Raw genomic sequence first — 13,516 nt, forward strand, 5'->3', positions numbered from 1 at the left:
GTGAAATACTCTGTTCCTCAGTAAATTTTTTTTAAGCTTCCCTGTGCAAAAAGATCCTGTGGAGGTGAAACAGAGCATTGCCTCTGTGGAGTTTATTTTCTTTGTTTTTGGGATTTTATCAGAAAAATCCCCAACACATAGTAGTGCAAGTCTTCATATGCGAACACAAATCCATTGTTTTTCGATATTTATGGTCCAGGCTCGTTGTAAATTATGTAGTAGAAGTGCATGGAATTATCTCTTAGTCTATTTTTTGCTTCTTTCCCAATTTTTTTGCTTCTTGTTTGACTTTTATTAAAACCTTTTTATTAAAACCCTGTTTTCAATTTTTTTTTTCCTTCTTGTTACAAGTTTCTACAACTATCACTACATACAATATCTTAGATCTATTCAACATATCATTTGAAGATGTAAACTGTTCTACATTTCTTCAACATCCGGTTACAAAGGTCTTTGCTTGTTTCACTATACCCATACTCCTCATTTCTCACCATCTTGGGTCACCTCTCCCCATTGTTGACATACCAAAGGCTACTATAAAATTCCAAATAAATAGAGCGATAATTTTTTAGAGAATAAGTAAGATATAGATAAGAATCCTTGGAACAAAATACCTATACATCTGTTAAGTTGACAAAAGTCACCTCCACTATTAAATACTCATTCTTAAAAGGAACCAATTATCAATACTTTTTAATAAATCCTCCCCTATCCCAACACTGTACTCTGGGTTAAAGCATACCATTTATTTAAATTGTACCATTTATTAAAATGGTGAATATAAGGTTTGAACGTAAAGGCCAAGTCATGATGACTCAAAGCCTCATCTTACTCTCAGCTCGTTTCCTCATAAACATGTGTGGAAGACCAATGAAACCTCTAAACCACTATATTGTCTTGCCTTTAAATGGAAAAAAAAGCTCTTAATAATTAATTATTATCTTGCCTTTAAATGGAAAAAAAAACTCTTAATAATTCATTATAGAGTCTCTATTCAAAATAATAGCACTTGAACCTTTATCTTGGGGCATATCTCCTACCCCTGCTCATTTGTTTAGGAATACGCGTCCTCTCACTTCTGTCACACGCACAGAATCTTCCTTCCATCCGCAGCACTTTTCTGATATAAATTTACAATTAGTGTCCAAGCTATTACAATTGTGCCTTGATCCACTTCGAGGTTGGACACCATTGGAGTCCTTTTATAGCAAAATTCAAAGCATGATTTCTAGCTTGTCATCGTCTATTCATGAGAGGATAATGTTCAAAGGTCGGAAGATATTGCAGTCTTCCACTCCCATCACCCTGCCGATGGACATTGTAGAGAACTCGACATCGGTTAACAATGGAGCGAAAGCCAGTTTCAACTCAGGCATAGTCATCATCCTCGCGACGTTGCTCTGTTCTGTCACGTGCGCGCTGAGCGTGAGGGCCGCGGCACGCTATAGACTGCGCTGCAGACGATCACGAGAGTTGTCCGAGCCAGAAACCGATGTTGGTGTTGAAGGAGCTAAAAGTGACACCAGCAAGAAATACGATATAAAAGCACTGCCTACCACTGTGTGTGGTACAGGGTCGCTCCTCACAGGCATGGATTGCCCTATTCGCTTAACAGAATTCGTGGAAGGAGAAAAGGTGAGAGTATTACCAGAATGCTCTCACAGTTTCCACGTAACTTGCATTGATAAATGGGTGGTTTCCAATCCTTCTTGTCCCTCATGTCGACATTCTCTACTTCATGTGCTGGGAGAAATGATCAGCGGTAGTTCAGCCAGCTGCTGAGACCACCCAAAGCGCCCAAATGCATGTCAATGAAAATAACGGGAGAAGCGCCTAAATGCATGTCAATGAAAATAATGGGAGTGTTGTAGAAAATCATGTCCTTCAGCAATCCAACGGGAGTGTCGTAGCACTGCCTACCACTCAAATTTTCTAAATATTTTGTATTTGAAAAATAATTAAAATCAACGAAAATTATGTTCTGGACATTGTTTTATACCCTTTGTGACCATTAGTTTAAAAAATTTTCAGCCGATACTTTCCGTATCAATCAGGAGTAATGGCATCCCATTTTTTTACCAAATTCAGTTGTTGATTCGTTAAGCATTTGGTCAATAGTATTAAATTATTGTGACTTAAATTCAGTTGTTCAAACCTTTTATGGTGAACTGAAAAGCTAATTTCGGACCGTATCAAACTATTAGCTTGAATTACTCATATGATCATCAATTTCAGCGGCCATTTCTGACCCAGAGATCGCGCAATATCTACTCGAACACCTGCAAAATGTATTCAATTATATTCAGAACAATATGAGGATTATCCAATAGCAGCAGGTTCTTCTCACAATCCCGAATGAACCTATTCAGTTATGTTGAACATGTAATTTAAACTGCGCTGACGTACAACGCCCAAAAAAAAACCACTCAGCAAAACCATAAACCATTTTATGCATATCGGACCGCTTTTGCGTGAAAGTGGTTTCCGTATTTTTGACTTCGATAAAATTTGGTGCAGACGCGTGGCTCTCACCATACGTAAGCAAATGTAATTTTTCGGAAGCTATTATTCAGTTATGTAATGCCTTCCGATATTCTCCTCCACCGTCAGATCTGCTCCCACGCTCTCCACCGTCGATTGCCTGAAGCTGCATACGGGCCTGCATCAAGTTAATGTTGCGTGGAGTAAAAGATTTTGGGTTGACCGCCGTAAAACAATATAATTAATATGCCCGTAGAAAGTAGATGAAAGTTTTAAATTTCAATTTTTTTTATATGTCAAAGGTATGGTGCATTTAAAAAAAGGCATGGTCTGGTCAGTGTGTTAAAAATATTTACGGCACGTAAAATGTAATTGTGTTTTTTTTTTGTTTTTTTTTCAAAAAAAATGAAAAGGGGTCGTGTGTTGTAATATGTTTTCATGTGATGTGTTGACCATTTTTCGTAACATGTGAGAGCTCGGGGGCAGCGAAAGAGAACAGAGAGAGAATTTGCACAGCAGTGCAGGAAGAAAAGAATAGAGAGGATTGCATTTGTTTTGTAAGCTTGTGTAAGTTTTTTTTTACAGCGGTATGTGTAAAAAAATTAGTTTTACAGCAGTAATGTAAAAAGGGATTTACAGCAGTAAACCCAGCTCAGTAAATTCTCATGTGGAGACAGAGTAAATGTTTTGTTGAATGTATTTTGTGGTGAATCCCTCCCAGGAAAGAGGATGAATATGTATTAGGCATATATTTTAATGAATAGAAATGTTTTTATGGTGGTGAAATCCTCTGTTCCTCAGTAATTTTTTTTAAAAGCTTCCCTGTGCACAAAAGATCCTGGAAAGGTAGAAACAGAGCATTGCCTCTGTGGAGTATTTTCTTTGTTTTTGGGATTTTCTCAGAAAAATCCCCAACAGTGGTATCAGAGCAGGCTTAGGCTCTTTGAAGGTGACAAAGAAGCTGAAAGGAGGAGTCTTTTGTTGCAGCAGTAGATCTTCTCCAGCAAAATAAAGTCTCAGGCAAAGGATTCATGTATTCCAAAAAGTTTTTTTTGTGTTTCTGAAGAAGCAGTTAGTTGTTTTAAAATACACAGTCAAGAAATTGAAGAATAGATCAGAATGCAAGGAATGGCCAGCACAAGCACTGGTATGGGTATGTTTAACACCCAGCTCCCACAGTTTAATGGGAAAAACTATGGCTATTGGGCAATAACCATGACAGCTCTGTTTTCCTCTCAAGATTTATGGGAAATAGTTGAAGATGGTTTTGAAAAACCAGCAGATGAAACTGAGTTCAATGCATTAACTCAGGGAGAGAGAGATCTACTGAAGAGCAATAGAAAGAAGGATTCAAAAGCCCGTGTGTTGTTGTATCTAGCAGTAGACCAGAGTGTGTTTCCAAGGTTAGCAGCAGCTAAGACATCCAATGAAGCATGGCAAACCCTCAAGACAGCCTATCAAGGCATGGAGAGAGTGAAGACAGCAAAACTACAATTGCTGAGGAAGGATTTTGAGAATCTGTGCATGAAGGAGTCAGACAACATTGACTCATTCTTCACACATGTAATTGGTTTGGTCACACAGATAAGGACTCATGGAGAAACCCTTGAAGATAGGAGGATTGTGGAGAAAATATTGAGGGTCTTACCCTCAAAGTTTGATGCGATTGTTACCACCATTGAAGAGACAAAGGATCTCTCAAAATTTTCAGTTGATGAGCTACATGCATCACTGATAACACATGAGCAGAGGTTGAGTAGAAATGAAAACTCATCTCTAGAGCAAGCCTTCAAGACCCAGATGTCCTTTGGAAGAGGAAGAGGTCAAGGCAGAGGAAACAAGAGAGGAAGAGGTAGAAGCCAGAACAGAGGTGGAAGGGACAGCGCAGCAAATGCACAAGGAAGAGGCAGCAATCCAAATCAGAACCAAGGCCAAGGCAGTAGCCAACAAGGAGGACAACATCATACTCAAGGACAAAGGTATGAAAAATCCAATGTCCAATGCTATTATTGTAAAAAATATGGGCATTATGCCAGTGAATGTAGGAAGAAGCAGCATGATATGAGTAATAGACAAAATGCAAATGTTACTAGAGAAAACAATAGTCAAAATAATGTGTTGTTAGCATGTAACATGGCTGAAACAAACAGTGAAGACATATGGTTTTTTAGACTCAGGTTGCAGCAACCATATGACAGGCAACATAGCCTTCTTTTCTGCCCTTGATAAAAATGTGAAATCAGAAGTCACACTAGGAACTGATAATAAAATTTCTGTTATGGGAAAAGGAGAGGTAAAAATATTTACAAAGCAAGGAGAAAAGAAAACCATAGCAGATGTCTACTATGTCCCTGGAATGAGATGTAACCTCTTGAGTATTGGACAGCTTGTCCATAAGGGGTACAATGTTTTCTTTAAAAATGATGTATGCACCATCATGGATATAGCACCCAGCAAAATATGCATTGCTGAAGTAAAAATGACAAGGAACAAGATGTTCCCTCTGAGGATCAGGGCAGATTTGAAAAACAAAAATGAAATTGCAGCAGTCACCCAAGAGGCTTTCCAAAGCGTGCCAAAGGATGAAAATTGGTTGTGGCACTTGAGATTTGGACATTTCAATTTTGGAGGTCTAAATTTGCTGAGTAGGAAAGGAATGGTAAGAGGACTACCATTGATAGAGAAACCGGACAGCCTATGTGAGGGTTGCATTTTGGGGAAACAACATAGAGAAAGTTTTCCATCAAGGAAGAGCATAAGGGCAAAGGCACCCTTAGAGATCATCCACTCAGATTTATGTGGACTGATGCAAGCTCCATCATTAGCAGGCAGCCAATATTTCCTAACATTCATTGATGACTTTACAAGAAAGACTTGGATATATTTCCTTAAAAACAAAAGTGAAGTGTTTGAGAAATTCCAAAATTTCAAGGCATTTGTGGAAAACCAAAGCGGGCTGTACATAAAAGTTTTGAGAACCGATAGAGGAGGTGAGTATATCTCCAAGGAATTCCTAAGATTTTGTAGAGAAAATGGAATTCACAAACAGTTTACAGCAAGGTACACTCCGCAGCAAAATGGAGTTGCTGAAAGGAAGAACAGGACCATTATGGATATGGCAAGGAGCATGTTGAAGGCAAAGCATTTGCCAAATGATTATTGGGCTGAAGCTGTAAATTGTGTTGTATATATTTTGAACAGGTGTCCTACAAAAGCTGTGATGAACAAAGTGCCGGAAGAAGCATGGAGTGGGAGAAATCAAGGAGTCACCCACATGAGAGTTTTTGGATGTGTGGCCTATGCACACATACCAGATCAGCTAAGGAGGAAGTTGGACAGCAAAGGGGAGAAATGCACCTTCATTGGATACAGTGAGGAATCCAAAGCCTACAGGTTGTATATCCCATCCACCAAGAAGTTTTTCGTCCGCAGAGATGTTCAATTCATTGAAGAGGAAGCTTGGGATGGAAGCATAGAGAAAACAGTGAATGTTAAAAACTGTTTGTCTCATGATGAAGATGATGAGGAAGTGGCTGAAATGCATCCCCAAACAGCGGCGCCAACACAAGGACAGCAAGTGACACCCTCAAGGAGAAATGAGAGTGCTTCTCCAAGCACACCACAAGGAGGAAATTCAAGTGCGTCTTCAAGCACTTGCACACCAAGTGAAAGAGGTAAGAAGTTTAGAAATCTAAGTGATATTTATGATGAAGGAATGAATTCCTTATTTGCCTTGTATTGTCATGTTGATGATCCTATTCATTTCGAAGATGCAATCAAAGATAAGAAATTGATAGAAGCTATGGATGAGGAGATGAATGCCATAGAGAGAAACAAAACATGGGATTTGGTTGAGCTACCAAAAGGTAAAGAAGTCATTGGAGTCAAATGGGTTTACAAGACCAAGAGCAATGCTGAAGGCAAGATAGAAAGGCACAAGGCAAGGCTGGTTGTCAAAGGGTACAAGCAGCAGTATGGAAGAGATTATGAGGAGACTTTCGCCACGGTTGCAAGAATGGAAACCGTGAGAGCAGTGTTGTCCATAGCAGCACAAAACAAATGGAAAGTCTACCAAATGGACGTGAAGTCAGCATTCCTAAATGGAGTGTTAAAGGAAGAGGTTTATGTAGAACAGCCTTTAGGCTATGAGAAGAAAGGTGAAGAGCACAAAGTGTGCAAATTGAAGAAAGCTCTTTATGGGCTAAAGTAAGCGCCAAGAGCATGGTACAACATGATAGATTCATATCTATTGGATAATGAATTTGACAAGTGTGAATGAGAACCCACAGTCTACATCAATGAAAAAGATGGTAAAATTTTAATTGTTGTTTTATATGTTGATGATGTTATTTTTACAGGTAATGATGATCAGCTCATTCAGAATTTTAAATCAGTCATGAAGGAGGAATTTGAAATGACTGACATGGGTTTCTTGAGATACTTCTTAGGCATAGAAGTAGATCAAAATGAAAAAGGAATTTTTATCTCACAAGCTAGATATGTAAATCAAGTGTTGGGCAGATTTAACATGCAAGAGTGCAAGGGAGCGATCACTCCCACAGTAATGGGATTAAAACTCAGCAGAGAGGACAGCAGCAAGGATTTTGATCCTAGTTTGTACAAGAGTATTGTAGGCAGCCTTATGTATTTAACAGCAACTAGGCCTGACATTATGTATGATGTTAGTTTAATTTCCAGATTTATGGAGAGGCCAAAGGAGGCACATTGGCAGGCAGCAAAAAGAATTTTGAGGTATGTCAAAGGTACCAAAATGTTTGGAATTTTATATAATGTCTCAGAACATTCAGATTTGGTTGGATACACTGATAGTGATTGGGCTGGAAGTGTAGATGATCGGAAAAGCACTTCCGGTTATGTTTTTCATATGGGTTCAGGAGCCATTTCATGGGCTTCTAAGACGCAGTCCATTGTAGCATTGTCTACAGCAGAGGCTGAATATGTGGCAGCTACAGCAGCAGCATGTCAAGCAGTGTGGATGAGAAGAATGTTGAGAAGCTTAGGCCAAGAGCAGGCAAAAGCGACAGTGATTTTTTGTGACAATAGCTCAGCTATTGCATTGTCAAAGAATTCAGTGTTTCATAAGAGAACGAAACACATTGATACAAGGTTTCACTACATCAGAGAATTGGTGAACAATGGAGAAATCGTCCTAGAACATTGTAGGACTCAAGAACAGGTAGCAGACATCTTGACAGAGCCATTGGATCAGAAAAGCTTTGAATTTTTGAGAAAGTGTCTGGGTATGACCGAATGCCCAGCAGTTGAAATTAAAGGGGAGTGTTGAACATGTAATTTAAACTGCGCTGACGTACAACGCCCAAAAAAAAACCGCTCAGCAAAACCATAAACCATTTTATGCATATCAGACCGCTTTTGCGTGAAAGTGGTTTCTGTATTTTTGACTCCGATAAAATTTGGTGCAGACGCGTGGCTCTCACCATACGTAAGCAAACGTAATTTTTCGGAAGCTATTGTTCAATTATGTAATGCCTTACGATATTCTCCTCCACCGTCAGATCTGCTCCCGCGCTCTCCACCGTCGATTGCCTGAAGCTGCATACGGGCCTGCATCAAGTTAATGTTGCGTGGAGTAAAAGATTTTGGGTTGACCGCTGTAAAACAATATAATTAATATGCCCGTAGAAAGTAGATGAAAGTTTTAAATTTTAACTTTTTTTATATGTCGAAGGTATGGTGCATTTAAAAAAAGGCATGGTCTGGTCAGTGTGTTAAAAATATTTATGGCACATAAAATGTAATTGTGTTTTTTTTTTGTTTTTTTTTTTTTTTTAAATGAAAAGGGGTCGTGTGTTGTAATATGTTTTCATGTGATGTGTTGACCATTTTTCGTAACATGTGAGAGCTCGGGGGCAGCGAAAGAGAATAGAGAGAGAATTTGCACAACAGTGCATGAAGAAAAGAACAAAGAGGAGCCCATTTGTTTTGTAAGCCTGTGTAAGTTTTTTTTTACAGCGGTATGTGTAAAAAAATTAGTTTTACAGCAGTAATGTAAAAAGGGATTTACAGCAGTAAACCCAACTCAGTAAATTCTCATGTGGAGACAGAGTAAATGTTTTGTTGAATGTATTTTGTGGTGAATCCCTCTCAGCAAAGAGGATGAATATGTATCAGACATATATTTTAATGAATAGAAATGTTTTTATGGTGGTGAAATCCTCTGTTCCTCAGTAATTCTTTTTAAAAGCTTCACTGTGCACAAAAGATCCTGGAAAAGTAGAAACAGAGCATTGCCTCTGTGGAGTATTTTCTTTGTTTTTGGGATTTTCTCAGAAAAATCCCCAACAAGTTAATTGTTACAGTAAATTTCCTGCGAAGCATAGACAGCATTGCCATTGAATATCGATATTCTAAATGGTTCCAGGTGAAAGCGCGTTACATCAAGATTCTGGCCCATATCGTTTATTCAAAATAGCGACGGAATTATTGTTTCTAAATTAGGCGAAGTAAAATATTTAGAAAAAAAATATGGGAAAAAATTCTTTGACATATTATTGCATGACATAGATTTCAATATGGTGGATGGTCCTCGTTTTACTGTAAACCAATATTGCTCGATCAATGTGGATAGTGGATATTATTGTGAAAAAGGATGGGAAGCATATCGACTTTAATATGGTGAATGGTCCGCGTTTTATTATAAACCTATAAATCAAGATCGCTCGATGCCTTTCGAATATTGATCACTCGATCACGAATACGAGATATGACCATGGAATGGATGACTTTGTATCGTTTTGGATTTATAAACCTATAAAACAGGATTTTTTCGAAGTTGTAAGTAGCTTTACAGATCTGCGAAACCTATCAAAATATAAAGTTACCATACTCTTCACCTATAAATTTTAAAAAAATATTTTTCGTCATGCTTGTCAGTCGCCATGCCATAAAGCTCAACATTATACATAATTTCAACAAGTCGCCTAAAACATTATCAAATTGAATAGTTTTGATAATAATTTTAAAATGATATTGCTCATACGACCGTTTGAATTATTACGCACACATTGAATAATGGTAAATATTTATTTTTAATAAAATATAAGTTTCCTATTCAAAAACTTGAAAAACTTGACATGAGTGCGTTTATGTATAAAATATGATGTATATCTAAATTATAAATTATAAAAGTTTTTTTAGTGTATTTAAAAGTTTGTTTTTACAATTTTAATGAGAGAGGTATGTAATTCTTTTTGTGTTTAATTAGGAATTGGCACATAACATTTTAAAAGAATATTAAGAATAAGAAATTATTTCACTATCCTTATAAATAAAAAATTTATATGAAAATTAAAAAAGTCATTTTCTATTTAAGATGGGAATATATATATATATATATAAACCATGGCTTATCAATAGCTCGTTCGATTTTCTACTGTAACTATGAGATCAAGAGTATATCCACTAGAAGATATGATTTAAAAATATTCTTTTTGTTAGTTATAAATATAGAGAGAGAAATATTATTTTTATATTGGAAATGAATAAAAAATTTAATTCCTCAAGTCGAGTGATCATCTCAACCATCAAAGGTTCACGCCCCAACTTTCAAGTCATCACCCAAACCATCAATAGATTGTTATAATTTGGAGGTGTGTTAGTACTAAGCAATTAGTTCTCAGTAGAGGTGGCCATCACCTAAACTAACACCATCTTAGCAGTTAGTAATGGAATTTTGTAGCTACAATTTCCATTTTTTCTTCTCAAGTTTCATGATTTTTCTAGCAGAGTTAGACAATAGTCCTATTGCAACTCTATGTCGTTATAAATAGCCACCTCTAAACTTCTCTAATTTCCTAGTGATCCTCTCCTCCTCAATCACCACTACTATTTCCCTCTAGTTTATCTAACCTCATCTCTATGTCTTGATCTTAAAGCACCCTCTTGGTCCCCTCCATGTCCCAAGCCATCTCTTTTTGGCATGCCTCTTTCCCTATGCTCCTCTCTATTATGGAGTTCCACTCCTTTCCATGATGCCTCTTGCTCATGAATCCTAGTCATTGTCGTCAACATGTCTCATATGTCCGCCACTCGTGTTGGAAAAACCTTTGGTAACACAAACCCTCCACCTCATACCTGGGTTTAGAAAAGTGTTAGAGCTATGGCCAAAATGAAAAGAGACATCACTTCTCGTTTAGTTCATGAATAGATATAAGATGCCAAGTATGAATCACAAAGCAAGTGGAAATTTCTCTCGAATATGGAGAAAGATGTTGTTCAGTCGGTTCCTAAAATTGGTAATACATGTACTAGGAATATTGAATAAATGCAAAAGATGGAGGAAGATGTTGGTCAGTGGGTTCCTAAAATTGGTAATACATGTACCAGGAATATTCAATACATGCAAACCATGGAGGAAGATGTTGGTCAATGGAATCCTAAAATTGGCAATAAATGTACTAGGAATGTTCAATACATGCAAACCATGGATCTATGTTGACACTTAAGACCATAATGGGTAAGGTTCTCCTCAAAACAAGAAAAGAACATGAAGAAATACTTCTCTCCATTGATTCCTGTAACAAGAAGTCAACAAGATGGAGCATAAGCTCAACAAGTTTGTGAGAAAATTGGCTAATCTAAACCTTCAAAGTAGTGAAGAGGAGGATCTAGCCCTAGTTGATATCTAGGTTAACTTTCCCAATAGGAAAAAAAGCTTCCACCTTTAGCTTTTATTCTCCACAACTAAGAGCAACTTTTTGGTTTTATGAAGTCTTTTCTGTTCTTTGGTTATTACACTTAATATCAATTATGTCTTTAGTTATATAATCATGTTTTATTCTATTTTAGGACCTCCCTTAAAAACTTTGGACATGCTCTTATGTTTCTAGTCTAGTTTTCCTAGTGGTAGAATAGGAATATATTTTTTGTAAATATTTTTATTGATAATATATGAATCCCTATTTCACAAAAATAAAAGTAAATAAAATATCTAAGAAAAAATATATTTCAATATCAACTATAAAGTTATGTATATGTATAGAAAGTGATTAAAACAATTATTATTACTCAATAGGTGCTTTTTATATAGAAGTATGAGGCATATGTCTACTTTAATATTTAATGTGGAGCTGATCGCTAACATGTTAAGGAGATATTTAAATGTCATTCACAAATAAAGTATTTCAACATGCACTATCAATTATATTATAATGTAGAAAGAGCAATTGAAAATCAAATTTCTTTCATGAGAGTGATAAGTTCTTTCAATCTTCCAACGTGGGAACTAAACGTTGAACTAAATATAAATGAATGTATGATATTTTAAAAAAATAATTAAAAATGTTTGATTTGTAAATTGCATAAATATTTTACTAAAACTTTTTCTAACAAACCAATTAAAATAAAAAGAAAAAAAAATTAAATATTCTTCAAACAGATCAATTAAAATAAAAATAAAAGAAAACTAAATCTAAACTGATTATACCAAAATATTTTCCTAAAATAGCTCATCTAACAACTATGCTATGGACTAGTACAACCATATTAAAAATATTAATGTGGTTGATATAGTGAAAGCTTCATAAATATAATCAAAAAACTATTGCAACACGAAGAATGTCTTACTAATGTATGCATGTATGTACGTGATTAAGCATGTATAAAAAGGTTATGGGTCAACTTTAACTTGAGAAAAAAAACGAATTACACATCTTATTGTAAAATGTACCATTTTGCTAAATAAAACTTTCTTATATATAAATGAACGTTATAAATAATAATGAGGAACTTATTGTGGAGGAACTTATTAGAATTGAAATATTCTCAAATCCCTTCGCATGAATATAATTTTTTAAATTTAATAAAAGTAATGGACCATTTTGCTAAATAAAATTTATTTATATATAAATGAATGCTATAAATATTATCACGAAGAAACTTATTAGAATTAAATCACTAGGAATTGGTGGGCAAGGAGCCACATGGCACAAATCTACGTTTTTAAATTTATTAAATGTCAGTGCAACCTAAAAAACTTTCTAATACACTATAGTCGTTGATAAGCAATAAGACTAAGCATGTGTTGATCATATTCCCTTGAGAATCAATCTAGGCCCTTAATTAAAAAATAGAAAAAAAAAAGTCAAAAGATCCTCATCCACCTTAAGTTGAAATAAGAACCCCTGGGCAATTAGAAAACTATCTTAAATATCAACACTACTACACATGAGGGGTGTTTAAGACAATATTTGAGACAATTTCTGGGTAAATTGTCTCAGCTTGAGCAAAAAAAAAAATTGTGTATTGTCATAAATATTGTCTTTAAGCCGGTGTCTCAAATTATTTGTCTTAAAAAATTATCGTTTAAAAAAATTGTCTCTATAAAGACAATATATAACACAAACATTATTGGCTCTCATGAGAGAATTTTATTTTTGTCTCTCCAAAGACAATAATTGAGATTAAATACATATTGTATTTATAGAGAAAATAAGTCTTTAATCCTAGCTATTGTCTCTCTAGAGACAATAAAAAATTATATTTAAAAGAAATACAATATCACTTTTGTCTTGTTAGAGACAATATAAAATAATGAATCTCGAAAAATATCTCACCATTGAAATAAATCAATATGAAAATTGTCTAATTTAAAATTAAAACACAATATCCTTCATTAATTCATGTTAGGGAATAGTGGGATCAAACCACCAACCTCCTTCTTATAAGGCAGATGCTTTTCCATTAAGCTAACACCCTTTTAAAAAAATTATGTGAGTTATAGAAATCCTTGAAATTGCATATGTAGGCATTGATTTAAAATAAAAATGCTCAACACATAATGGCACAATCTCTATAAAATCTATAATCATCCAACACACCTATTTTCAACTTAATAAAAATAACTCAATCAAGCTAGCTACATTTCACACCTTTGTACCATGACCCACACAACAAGCTATTAATACACAATAATCTACAAACAATTTAATCTAGTCCTAGAAAGAAAAGTAATTAGAATTAGCACAAGTAGTTAGTATTTTGCCACAACAATTAA

The 13,516-nt window shown here is 35.5% G+C and overlaps 1 pseudogene; it reads left to right on the top strand.

Annotated features, from left to right (window-relative positions):
- The first annotated feature begins 1,311 nt into the window (after positions 1-1,311).
- On the top strand, positions 1,312-1,782 carry LOC149235104 (RING-H2 finger protein ATL73 pseudogene; annotated as a pseudogene).
- Positions 1,783-13,516: the final 11,734 nt, after the last annotated feature.

This window comes from Pinus tabuliformis, chromosome 8 (genome assembly GCF_031772625.1).
Source record: "Pinus tabuliformis cultivar Carrire ecotype Pingquan chromosome 8, CPIR1, whole genome shotgun sequence".
Classification (NCBI taxonomy): Eukaryota; Viridiplantae; Streptophyta; class Pinopsida; order Pinales; family Pinaceae; genus Pinus; species Pinus tabuliformis.